General features: G+C 37.0%; 1 protein-coding gene across 3 annotated transcripts in view; it reads left to right on the top strand.

The window, feature by feature from the left end:
* GAB3 (GRB2 associated binding protein 3) overlaps positions 1–12,101 on the top strand; it is a 70,959-nt gene that overhangs the window by 36,377 nt on the left and 22,481 nt on the right. The window lies entirely within an intron of this gene.

The raw sequence follows: 12,101 nt of genomic DNA, 5'->3' as shown, positions 1-12,101 counted from the left end.
CGTAGGTTAGTGAGGGATTTAGGGTCATTTGATTATGAGGTGAGATGGTCACATGGGGATTAAGTAGTTCTTTAACATAACATCTGCATGCAGAAGTACAGTATACAGAGATAAGAATTTACAGTATAGTGTGTGCATCCAGAATTTCTAACAGAGCCTTAAAGCAGGCACACCATCTTTCCATAACCTATGATTAGAAAGATATTAATCAGCAGTAGCAGTTGCAGCAAAAGCTGGTTACAAACAATTCATAGAAACAGGACGTGAAGTTAGACAACCGGTTAGACCAGAATTTCTCAGAAGGGGATATGCCTTAACCCTAAAGAGGCCTAGAAAAGCTGCAGCAAGATGAGGACGTTTATAGCCCTATCTTATCCATATGGACAGGCGCCCCCCATGCGTCTGTTTATAGGCTCTCCACAAGGGTCGCATTCCATTCCCAGAGCTATGAACATCTGCTTTTCTGGGATAGGAATCTTGATGATGTGAAACCTCCCTGACTGCATGTCCATTCATAGACTCTCTGCAGGGGGAAGCACATCACCCACTATTGGCTCATTCTGGCAGCCCAACCTTGCATTGTCTTTATACAATCCTGCATGCAATTTTGTATTCACAATAATCAGGAGAATTTCATCTTTTATTCTGTAGCAATAGTTTCAGGGAGTCTCCCTAGAGTTTTTCAGTAACCTCTTCTTTACTGCTTTGCTGGGCTACCTCATCTTTCTGCCGTGAGCCAACCAACCTTAACATTTTGCTCTTCTTTCTTACATCAGTCTGTATCTCTTAGATACACAGACACAGAAACTAATTATCTCTGTGTCTTTCTCTTTTCTTCTCTTTCTTTCTCTCTCCATTGAAATATAATCACCCACACATCACTACTTATTTAGGCCACGTTTTCAAGGAATTATGGAAAGTGGAAGGAGTGCACATTTATTTTCAAATTGTACGAATCTCTCATTCTGACTGAGGATTTAAGTTACTGGCAAAAGCCTTCCCTAATGTCCCTCCATTACATATGTTTCTTCCTTTTGACTATCCTTATGAAATAGGTGTATACTGATTACACAAATGATCTGGATGTGCTAACGTGTGAACAGTTGACAAAAAGGGAAAAATGAAAGTGGTTAAGCACATTTTAGGAAGTGAAATGAATAAAACCGGTAGAATAATAACATATGAAAATGAATCAAAAGTCTTAAATTGAAGAACAAAAACTTGAAATAATTTGAAATTTCAACACAAACATAAAACAATTAGGTTGTGTTATTTTACATGAAGGCAAACAAAGGTTAAAACTAAGTAAAATAGAGGTTTTGACCATGAAACAAAGACCAAGACAACAGTGATGCCTAGAAGCAAAATGGCTCTGATAAAGCAGAGGGAATGCATAAAGTTTATTGTTCCACCTTTCCCACCAAGATTTGCCTGGAATCTGTGTTGGGGCATGGTGGCAGAGTGAGGTCAAGGTTCATTTTTGTCCATCTGGATCTCCATCCAATGACCCTGCAAGGCTGTCCTGCCCCCATGGCTCTCCAGCGCCCCCTCTGCCATAGATGAAGTGCCCATGTATATGAGGTCTGAGTCTCCTTTCTATCCCTTGGAGCCCACTTGTCCAGCTTGCACCAATACCACACTCTCTTAATTACTATACCATTCTATCTTAATATCCAATAGGACAAGTCCTCCTGCCTTTAAGAATATAATGGCTATTCTAGGGTCAATTTTACAGTCAACTGGTCAGGTTCTAGACACACCTATATAAATATATTGGGGATTTGAGGAGGATTGCATCATATCTGTAGATCAGTTTGTGAAGATTTGACATCTTTACAATGTTGAATTTTCCAATCCATGAATAGGAAATATGCTTCCATTTATATAGGTCTTATTTTTGTATTTTAAAATATTTAATTGACAAAGATTTCATATATTCAAGGTGCAAATGCATATGTATCAGAACATGATGATTTGATATGCACGTGCATTATGTACTGACTATTACAATCAAACTAATTAACACATCCATGGCCACCCATGCTGTACATTGGATTCCCCAGACTTGTTCACTTATCACTGAAAGTTTGTACCTTTAGACCAACATATTCTCATGTACCTGCATTCCCCAGTCCCTGACAACCACCATTTTACTATTGCCATGAGTTCGACTTTTTTAGATTCCACGTATAAGTGAAATCATGCAGTATTTTTTTTTCTGTGCCCAGCTCATTTCACTGAACATAATCTCATCCTGGTTTACCCATGTTGTCACAAATGACAGGATATCATTCCTTTTTAAGGCTGAGTAGTATTCCATTCTGAATATATACCACATTTTTTATATCCATTATATCCTTTATCCATTCATCCAGTGACAGACACAAATTGACTACATGTTGTATTAGTCCATTCTCATACTGTTGTAAATAACTATCTGAGGCTGGGTGCGGTGGCTCACACCTGTAATCCCAGCACTTTGGGAGGCCAAAGTGGGTGGATCACAAGGTCAGAAGTTCAAGACCATCCTGGCCAATATGGTGGAACCCCATATCTACTAAAAATACAAAAATTACCTGTGTGTGGTGGCAGGTACCTGTGATTCTAGCTACTCAGGAGGCTGAGGCAGTAGAATTGCTTGAACCTGGGAGGCAGAGTTTGCAGTGAGCTGAGATCGCACCACTGCACTACAGAGCAAGACTTCATCTCCAAAAAAAAAAAAAAAAGAACTGCCTGAGACTGGCTAATTTGGGTAATTTATAAAGAAAAGAGATTTAATTGACTCACAGTTCCACAGGCTGTACAGGAAACATGGCTAGGGAGGCCTCAGGAAACTTACAATCATGGAGGAAGATGAAGAGGAAGGAAGCATGTCTTACATGGCTGGAGCAGGAGGAAGAGAGTGAAGGGGGAGGTGCTACACACTTTTAAACAACCAGATCTTGTGAGAGCTCTATCACAAGACAGCACTAAGGGGATGGTGCTAAACCATTAGAAACCACCCCCATGATCCAATCACCTCCCACCAGGCCCTACTTCCAACACTGGGGATTACAATTCAACATGAGATTTTTGGGGGACACAGGGCCAAACCATATCACATGTTGTGGCTATTGTGAATAGTGCTGTAATAAACACAGGAGGGCAAATATCTCTTTGACATACTGATTTCATTTCTTTTGGATATGTATCCAGAAGAGAGATTGCTGAATCATAAGGTAGTTATATTTTAGTTTTCTGAGGAACCTCCATACTGTTTTCCATAATGGCTATACCAATTTACATTCCCACCAACAGTGTACAAGGGTTCTCTTCTCTACACCCTCTCCAACACTTGTATTTGGTTGGGCTGATACTTTGTGTGGTTCTGATTTGCATTTCCCTGATGGTTAGTGATGTTGAGCATTTTTTCATATACCTGTTGGCCATTTGTATGTCTTCTTTTGAGAAATGTCTATTCAGATCTTTGCCAATTTTAAAATTAGGTTATTTAGTTTTTTTGCTACTCAATTATGTGAGTTCCTTATATATTTTTACTGTTAACCCCTTATATATGATTTGCAAATATTTTCTCTCATTCTCTAGGTTGCCTTTTCATTTTGTTGATTGTTTCCTTTGCTGAGCAGACACTTGTTAGTTTGATGTAGCTCCACTTGTTTATTTTTGCTATTTTTGCCTGTGCATTTGGAATCATATCCAAAGTATCATTGTCAATACCAATGTCAATGAGCCTTTCCCCTATATTTTCTTCTAGGGGCTAAATGGTTTTAGATTTTACATTGAAGTCTATAATCCATTTCAAGTTAATTTTTTGTATATGGTCTAAGAAAAGGGCCCAACTTCATTCTTTTGCATGTGGATATCCAGTTTTCCCAACACCATTATTAAAGAGACTCTCCTTTCTTTGCGCTCTTGTTAAAGCGTTTTGGATTTTGATTTTATATCCAGCTTTTTGAAGCTATGGATTATTTTGTCTTTTCTTTGCATATAACTATATTGCCTGCAAATAATAATAGCTTTGTTTTTTCTTTAACAACTTTATATTTTTCATTACTTTTTCTTTTTTTTTCTTTTTTTTTATTATTATACTTTAAGTTCTAGGGTACATGTGCATAACGTGCAGGTTTGTTACATATGTATACTTGTGCCATGTTGCTGTGCTGCACCCATCAACTCGTCAGCACTCATCAACTCGTCATTTACATCAGGTATAACTCCCAATGCAATCCCTCCCCCCTCCCCCCTCCCCATGATAGGCCCTGGTGTGTGATGTTCCCCTTCCCGAGTCCAAGTGATCTCATTGTTCAGTTCCCACCTATGAGTGAGAACATGCGGTGTTTGGTTTTCTGTTCTTGTGATAGTTTGCTGAGAATGATGGTTTCCAGCTGCATCCATGTCCCTACAAAGGACACAAACTCATCCTTTTTTATGGCTGCATAGTATTCCATGGTGTATATGTGCCACATTTTCTTAATCCAATCTGTCACTGATGGACATTTGGGTTGATTCCAAGTCTTTGCTATTGTGAATAGTGCTGCAATAAACATACGTGTGCATGTGTCTTCATAGCAGCATGATTTATAATCCTTTGGGTATATACCCAGTAATGGGATGGCTGGGTCATATGGTACATCTAGTTCTAGATCCTTGAGGAATCACTATACTGTTTTCCATAATGGTCGAACTAGTTTACAATCCCACCAACAGTGTAAAAGTGTTCCTATTTCTCCACATCCTCTCCAGCACTTGTTGTTTCCTGACTTTTTAATGATTGCCATTCTAACTGGTGTGAGATGGTATCTCATTGTGGTTTTGATTTGCATTTCTCTGATGGCCAGTGATGATGAGCATTTTTTCATGTGTCTATTGGCTGTATGCATGTCTTCTTTTGAGAAATGTCTGTTCATATCCTTTGCCCACTTTTTGATGGGGTTGTTTGTTTTTTTCTTGTAAATTTGTTTGAGTTCTTTGTAGGTTCTGGATATTAGCCCTTTGTCAGATGAGTAGATTGCAAAAATTTTCTCCCATTCTGTAGGTTGCCTGTTCACTCTGATGGTAGTTTCTTTTGCTGTGCAGAAGCTCTTTAGTTTAATGAGATCCCATTTGTCAATTTTGGCTTTTGCTGCCGTTGCTTTTGGTGTTTTAGACATGAAGTCTTTGCCCATGCCTATGTCCTGAATGGTACTACCTAGGTTTTCTTCTAGGGTTTTTATGGTATTAGGTCTAACATTTAAGTCTCTAATCCATCTTGAATTAATTTTCGTATAAGGAGTAAGGAAAGGATCCAGTTTCAGCTTTCTACTTATGGCTAGCCAATTTTCCCAGCACCATTTATTAAATAGGGAATCCTTTTCCCATTTCTTGTTTCTTTTTCTTATGTCACTGCATGGGATAAGAAGTCCAAGAAATTACTGAATAGTCATGGTGACAATACGGACCCTTGTATCATTCCTGATCTCAGATAGAAAGCTTCTAATATTTCACCATTACAATGTGGTTTGCTGTGGATGTTTGTAGATATCATTCATTAGGTTAAAGTCATTCACATATTTTCTACTTTGCTAACTGTTATTTTCTAAAGTCATGAATGGATGTATTTCTTCTATTTTTAATTGACAAATAATTGTATACATTTATGGGGTACAATATGATGTTTTGATATACATCTATATCATGGAATGATTAAAATCAAGCTAATTAACAAACATTACCTAATATAATTATCATTTTTTGTGGTTGAAACACTTTATAATCATATTATTTTTATCATGTTAATGTCAAGAAATTCACTGGATAATTTTTTTAGTGCTAAACTAACCTTGGCAAACCCAACTTTATCATGATACCTTTCCTTTTTATAAATTACTAGATTTGTTTTGCTCATATTTTGTTTAGAACTTCAAAAAAAAATCTATGTTCATGAGGGAGATCATCCTGTAACTTTCTTTTCTCATGACATCTTTGGTTTTGGTAAAAATGTTATGTTGACGTCATAAAATGTGGATTTATTTCTGGGTTCTCTATTCTGTACCATTGGTCTGTGTGTCTGTTTTCATACCAGTATCATGCTGTTTGGGCTATTGTAATTTTGTATATTTTGAATTGAGGTAGTTTGATGCCTCCAGCTTTGTTCTTTCTAAATTTTTTTTTTTTTGGAAACAAAGTCTCATTCTGTCACCCAGGCTTCAGTGCAGTGGTATGATCATAGCTCACTACAGCCTCAAACTTCTGGGCTTAAATGATCCTCCCACCTCAGTCCCCCAAGCTGCTGGGACTACAGGCTCACGCCACCAAACTTGGCTAATTTGAAAAAAAAATTTTTTTTGTAGAGACAGGGTCTTGCTATGTTGCCCAGACTGGTCTCGAACTCCTGGCCTCAAGCAATCCTCCCACCTCAGCTTCCCAAAGTACTGGGATTACAGACATGAGCCACTATGTCCAGCCCAGATTTGTTCTTTTTGCTCAGTACTGCTTTGGATGTTCAAGGTCTTTTGTGGTTCCATATACATTTTAGGATTGTTTTTTTCTATTTCTGTGAAGAATGTAATTGATATACTGATATTTTGATAGAGAGTGCATTAAATCTGTAGATTACTTTGGGTAGCATGGTCATTTTAACAATATTAATTCTTCAGATCCATGAGCATTTTCTTTTTTTTTTGAGATGGATTCTCACTCTGTTGCCCAGGCTGGAGTGCAGTGGCGTGCTCTTGACTCATTGCAACCTCTGCCTTCCAGGTTCAAGCGATTCTCCTGCCTCCGCCTCCCAAGTAGCTAGGATTACAGGCATGCGCCACCACGCCCAGCTAATTTTGTATTATTAGTAGAGATGGGGTTTCCCCATGTTGATCAGGCTGGTCTCGAACTCCCGACCTCAGGTGATCCACCCGCCTCAGCCTCCCAAAGTGCCGGGATTACAGGTGTCAGCTACCGTGTCCAGCCAGATCCATGAGCATTTTAATAATATTAATTCTTTCCATTTGTTTGTGTCCTCTTCAGTTCTTTTTATCAGTGTTTTGTAGTTTAGTTTTCATTGTACAGGTCTTTCACCTCTTTGGTTAAATTTATCCCTGGGAAATTTTTTGTAGCTATTGTAAATGGGATTGCTTTCTTCCTTTCTTTTTCAGCTAGCTCATTGTTGATGTATAGAAATGCTACAGATTTTTGTATGTTGATTTTGTATCCTGCAAACTTACTGAATTCATTTATCAGTTCCAAGCGTTTTTTGGTAGCATCTTTAAATTTTTCTGTATTTAATATTATGTCATGTGCAAATAGAATTTGTCTTCCTCTTTTCCAATTTGGATATCTTTTATTTCTTTCTTTTACCTGATTGCTCTGGCCAGTACGTCCAGTAATATGTTGAATAAAAGTGGCGAAAGTGGGCATTCTTTTCTTGTTCTAGTTCTTAGAGGAAAGGCTTTCGGCATTTCCCCATTCTCTATGATGTTGGCTGTGGGTTTGTCATATATGGCCTTTATTATTTTGAGGTATGTTCCTTATATGCCTAGTTTGTTAATAGTTTTTTTTAATCATGAAGGGATGTTGAATTTTATCAAATGCTTTTTATCATCTCTATTGAGATGATCATATGGTTTTTATCCTTGATTCTGTTGATGTAATGTGTCTCATTCTTGCATCCCTGAGGTTAATCCCACTTGATCATGTTGTATTATCTTTTTGATGTATTGTTGACTCAGGTTGCTGGTATTTTTTAATTTTTAAAACTTTTATTTTAGGTTGCGCGTACATGTGCAGGTTTGTTACATAGGGAAATGCATGTCGCAGAGTTTGTTATACAGATTATTTCATAACCTAAGTACTAATCCTGGTATTTTGTTGAGGATTTTGCATTTATGTTCATCAGAGATATTGGCCTGTAGTTTTCTTTTTTTTCTTGTGTCCTTGTCTGGTTTTGGTATCAGGGTAATGCTGGCCTCATAGAATGAGTTAGAGAGAATTCCCTCCTCTTCATTTTTTGGGGGATAGTTTGAGAAGCATTGGTGTCACTTCTTCAAATGTTTGGTAGAATTCAGCAGTAAAGCCATCAAGTTTCTGGGCTTTACTTTGTTGGGACACCTTTTTTTATTATTGATTCAATCTCATTACTCATTATTGGTTTGTTCAGGTTTTCTAGTTCTTTCTGATTCAATCTTGGTAGGTTTTACATGTCCAGGAATTTATCCTTTTCCTCTAGGTTTTCAAATTTGTTAATGTATAATTGTTCAAAACAATCTCTAACAACTCTTTGTATTTCTTTGGTATCTATTGTAATGTCTCCTTTTTCAGTTCTAATTTTATTTATCTGAGCATTCTTTGCTTTTTCTTACTCTAGTTACTAAGTGACTAAAACACTTAGTCTATTGGTTTATTGATTTTGTTTATCTTTTTGAAGAACCAACTTTTTCTGTAGTTCTGATGTGATCTTTATTATTTATTTCCTTATACTATTTTTCAGTTTGGTTTGCTCTTGCTTTTATAGTTTCTTTTTTCTTTTTAATTTTTGTGGGTACATGGTAGGTGTATATATGAGTACATGAGATGTTTTGATACAGGCATACAATGTGAAATAAGCACACCATGGAGAATGGGGTATCCATCCCCTCAAGCATTTATTCTTCATGTTACAAACAATCCAATTACACTCTTTTCATTATTAAAAAATGTACAATTAAGTTATTATTGACTATAGTCACCCTGTTGTGTGATCAAATATTAGGTCTTATTCTTTCTAATGAATTTGTGTATCTATTAACCATCCCCACCTCCCCCACAGCCCCCCACCCTGACTACCTTTCCCAGCCTCTGACAACCATTCTTCCACTCTTTATGCCTGTAAGTTCAATCATTTTGATTTTTAGATTCCACAAATAAGTGAGGACATGTGATGTTTGTCTTTCTGTACCTGGCTTCTTTCACTTAACCTCCTTAATGACCTTCAGTTTAATGCATGTTGTTGCATGACGGGATCTCATTCTTTTTTATGGCTAAAGAATACTCCATCGTATATATGTACCACATTGTCTGTATCTATTTATCTGTCGATGGGCACTTCGGTTGCTTCCAAATCTTGGCTATTGTGAACAGTGCTGCAGCAAACATAGGAGTGCAGGTATCTCTTTGATACACTGATTTCCTTCCTTCGGGGTATATACCCAGCAATTGGATTGCTGGATCATATGGTAGCTCGATTTTTAGTTTTCTGAGGAACCTCCAAACTTCTCCATAGTGGTTGTACTAATTTACATTCCTACCAACAGTGTACAAAGGCTCCCTTTTCTCCACATCCTCACAAGCATTTGTTATTGCTTGCCTTTTGGATATAAGCCATATTAACTGGGGTGAGAAGATAATCTCATTGTAGTTTTTAAATATATTTTTTATGTTAACTTTTGTTTTAAGTTCAGGGGTACATGTGTAGTTTATTAAATAGGTAAACTTGTGTCATAGGGGTTTGTTGACTATTTCATCACCCAGGTATTAAGCCTCGTATCCATTAGTTATTTTTCTGATCCTTTCCCTGCTACCATCCTCTGCCCTCCAATAGGCCCCAGTGTCTATTGCTCCCCTCTATGTGTCCATGTGTTCTCATCGTTTATCTCTGACTTATAAGTGAGAACATGTGGCATTGGGTTTTCTGTTATTGTGTTAGTTTGCTAAGGGCAATGGCCTCCAGCTCTGTATATGTTCATGCAAAGGACATGATCTCATTAATTTTTATGGCTGCATAGTATTCCATGGTGTATATGGACCACATTTTCTTTATCCAATCTGTCATTGATGGACATTTAGGTTGATTCCATGTCTTTGCTATTGTGAGTAGTGCTGAAATGAACATATGTGTACATGTGTCTTTATGTTAGAATGATTTATATTCCTTTGAGTATATATCCAGTGATGGGACTGCTGGGTTGAGTGGTATTTCTGTTTTTCGGTCTTTGAGGAATCACCACACTGTTTTCCACAATGGTTGAACTAATTTACATTCCCAAAAATAGCTTGTAAGCATTCCCTTTTCTCTGCAACCTCACCGGCATCTGTTATTTTTTGACTTTTTAATAATAACCATTCTGACTGGTGTGGGATGACATATTATTGTGGTTTTGATTTACATTTCTTTAGTGATCAGTGATGTTGAGCTTTTTTGTATGCTTGTTGGCTGCGTGTATGTCTCTTTTGAGACAGTTTTGATTTGCATTTCTCTGATGATCAATAACATTGAGCACCTTTTCATATGCCTGTTTGTCACATGTTTGTCTTCTTTTGAGAAATGTGTATTCAAATCTTTGTTCCATCTTTTAATCAGATTATTAGATTTTTTTTTTCCTATAGTTGTTTGAGCTTCTTAAATATTTTGTTTATTAATCCCTTGTCAGATGGGTAGTTTGCAAGTATTTTCTCCCATTCTGTGGGTTGTCTCTTCACTTTGTTGATTGTATTCTTTGTTGTGCAGAAGTTTTTCAAGTTCATGTAATCCCATTTGTCCATTTTTGCTTTGGTTGTCTGTACTTTTGGTGTATTGCTGAAGAAGTTTTTGCCCAGGCAAATGTCTTAGAGATTTTCCCTGATGTTTTCTTGTAGTAGTTTCATAGTTTGATGTCTTAGCCTTTTTTCCCTAATGTTTTCTGGTAGTAGTTTTATAGTTTGATGTCTTATATTTAAGTGTTTAATCCATTTTAATTTGACTTTTGTACATGGTGAGAGATAGGAGTCTTAGTTTCATTCTTCTGGGTATGGATATCTAGTTTTCCCGGTGCCATTTATTTATGTGCCTGTCTTTTTCCCAGTGTATGTTCTTGGCACCTTTGTCAAAAATGAGTTCACTGTAGGTGTGTGGATTTGTTTCTGAGTTCCCTATTCTGTTCCTTTGGTCTATGTGTCTGTTTTTATGCCAGTACCATGCTGTTTGGTTACTGTAGCTCTGTAGTATAATTTGAAGTCAGGTAATGTGATTCTTCCAGTTTTGTTCTTTTTGCTTAGGATAGCTTTGGCTATTCTGGGTCTTTTATGGTTCCATACAAATTTTAGGATTTTTTTCTATTTCTGCGAAGACTATAATAGGTATTTTGGTAGGGATTGCATTGAATCTGTAGATTGCTTTGGGTAGTATGGACACTTTAATAATGTTGATTCTTCCAATACATGAACATGGAATATTTTTCTATTTTTTTGGTGTACTCTTCAATTTCTTTTAATAGTGTCTCATAGTTTTCATTATAGAGGTCTTTCACTTCTTTGGTTAAGTTAATTCTTAGGTATTTAAGTTTATGTGTGGCTACTGTAAATGGGATTACTTTTAAATTTCTTTTGCAGATTGTTCACTGTTGGCATATAGAAATGCTACTGATTTTTCTATGTTGATTTTGTGGCCTGCAACTTTACTGAATTCGTGTATTAATTCTAATAGTTTTCTTGTGTAGTCTTTAGATTTTTCCTAATATAAGGCAGAGGAGCCTCACTCCATAGCTACCACCACCCCAGGCCATGGGGAGTACTGTCTGTGCATGTTCCCTTAAGGCCCAAGGGCACTTTGGGAAGCTTGCAATGAATGCTGTCATATAAGAGAAAAAGTGCCTTCCTTTACTCTGATCCCATCTGCATTCTATCTGTCATAAATCTCTTAAAGTATCTGGCACGTGGATTATACCTATGCCTTTGATTCAGAGTTTTCCCTATATTTATGTTCTTTGATGACTTCAAAAGGGTCTGGTAGTGGAAAGGGAGTTAAGGGCTTGTGCTCACACATGCAAGTCCCACAATAAGACGTTATTCCATAATAGTTTCTAAGAATTATTAAGTACTTTGTGTGTTCTAGGCAGTGTTCTAAGTCCTTTCCGGAAGTCCTGTGAAACAGGTTCTATTATTGGCTTCACTTTACAAATTAGGAAACTGAGACAGAGAGAGGGTAAGTAACTTGTCTGGTGCCACACAGCTAATACATGGTGGTGTAGGGATTTACAACTAGACAGTCTGACTTCAGAGTGGTTTTTAACCAGTACTTGTACATCTTTAAACATATGTAAGCGTGGATATATACATATATACATACACATATATGTATATATAACATATATGTTTAATTCCATCAGTCTCTGTCACAT

Source organism: Macaca thibetana, chromosome X (genome assembly GCF_024542745.1).
Source record: "Macaca thibetana thibetana isolate TM-01 chromosome X, ASM2454274v1, whole genome shotgun sequence".
Lineage (NCBI taxonomy): Eukaryota > Metazoa > Chordata > Mammalia > Primates > Cercopithecidae > Macaca > Macaca thibetana.
The sequence above is the reverse complement of the archived record's forward strand: the minus strand, read 5'-3'. Positions and strand labels throughout refer to the sequence as shown.